At 41.8% G+C, this 1,797-nt stretch overlaps 1 pseudogene; it reads right to left on the bottom strand.

The window, feature by feature from the left end:
• Positions 1 to 330: 330 nt before the first annotated feature.
• On the bottom strand, positions 331 to 1,228 carry LOC132010616 (eukaryotic translation initiation factor 1-like; annotated as a pseudogene).
• Positions 1,229 to 1,797: the final 569 nt, after the last annotated feature.

Here is a 1,797-nt window from a genome sequence, read left to right as displayed (position 1 = left end):
CATCCTTGTTAGCTCTAGATTTGCAGCCTCCCTCCCAAACCCTCCATTGTCCTAATGTCCATTTTTTCCTCCAGGCCCTGTACTGCTCTGTGCTTAGGGTTGGTTTGTGATTTGTGAGCTTGCCAGCCATTTTCTCAACCCAGTCTTTGTTTTCTTTTCTTTTCTCTTTTCAGTTATTGCAGGAAGGATTTACACTAGGTCAAGTTAGCAGCAGACCCCAAATGTATACAGTGTACAAGCTGTGAGGTTTTACAGCTTGTGACAAGGGACAGAGGGCAAGTCTACTCATTGCAAGGAAATCCTCACTTAAGCTTCCATGAGCCAAAAGACTTAAAACCCATGAACCTTCAAGCTGGTCGTCCTTAGCCAATCCAGTCTCTTCCGGGAACTGGCATATGTTCTCACGCGAATCACCCCATAGTGGAATTACTTCTCCATATTCTGGATGTTCAAGCACAGGACAAATGCAGGCAAATTTCTTCTTAAACGTCTTCACTAGTTTCTTTTTATCAAAATCATCAGCGATTCCCTGGATGGTAGTAAGGGTCTTCCTGCTTTTTCTCTGTTAAATTCGTATATGGCTGTAATCCTCAGTGTCACCAGGAAAGAGACCGTCCCCCTTCCTTGCATCAGGAGAGGGGTGGGAAGAGTAGAGGTTCTGGATAGGGGACCTGCTGGAAGGCTGCAGCAGGAGAAGGGGGGGCAGGGGGGCGGCGAAGGCTGGGGACAGGAACTGAGTGTCAGGAAGGGATAGGGCTTTAGTGGGAGTGACTGGGATGTCTCCCAATCCAGTCTTGCTTGTGATACATTCTGCAGAAATGCCTTGACTTTTCCCACAGGAGTTTGGTTTCCTTTCCTGATATTCAAAGCTGAACAGATTTTCCAGGATTTTCGAATTCCTCTGGTCATTCCATTGGGAATTTGGGAGAATGGGAAGTTAAATGCAAGGGCTCAGATCGAAAGTCTCTCTTTTTAATTTTAAGTGATTATGTTCTCGAGATTACACTAGAATTAATGTTATCTAATCAATGAGATGTATTGATACAGCTCCTAATTTTTGTGGTTCCTGAACTGCAATTTACGATCTAGCTCCATCAGAAATACCTGGCGACTGCTGTATGAATGCAGATCTTCAGTTCTACCTCAGGAATTCTGATTCAGAAGATGTGGTGTGGACCTGGAAATATGCATCTTCAACCTCTTTCTGCAAATTGTTATGCACAGTCATGTTTGGGAGTCATTGCCTTAGTCTAGAACAGCCAGACCCTTTGCAATTATGATGTCTTATTTTCTATTTCTGATTTAGGACTTCTCCCATTCTGTTTTCCTCAGGATAACAGGATACATGTTAGTCATTTTTTTTATTGTTGTTTTTACGAGAGCAGATTTAAATTAATTTTTCTTTCAGAATTTCATGACAATTGTTAAGATAACTGGATACCCCCGGAGTGTGGCAACAAAAAATTATTGCTCTGACTGTAGGGCGGTTGTAGGTAACTCTGAATAGGGCACTATTAGCAAATGAGATAGTAAGCCCCTCCGAATTCTTTGCTGGAGTTTTTAGATCTGGAGAGGTAATTTCATCATGTGTTGGTGATTATTTGGGAAAATCCTATTGTGCCTTTTTAAGATGTTGGTTGTAATTGATGGGGGAGAAATGAAGAGAAACAGCTGGAGGCTTTGCAAGTATGTTCATAAGCCGGATGTTCCATGCCAGGGGAGAATGCCTTTTATGGAAATTTTAAAATAAAAATGTTCTACTTCATGAATACATTTTTTTTTTTATCACTGTTATTC

The sequence above is a fragment of the Mustela nigripes genome, chromosome 2, assembly GCF_022355385.1.
Source record: "Mustela nigripes isolate SB6536 chromosome 2, MUSNIG.SB6536, whole genome shotgun sequence".
In the NCBI taxonomy this organism is placed as follows: Eukaryota; Metazoa; Chordata; class Mammalia; order Carnivora; family Mustelidae; genus Mustela; species Mustela nigripes.
The sequence above is the reverse complement of the archived record's forward strand: the minus strand, read 5'-3'. Positions and strand labels throughout refer to the sequence as shown.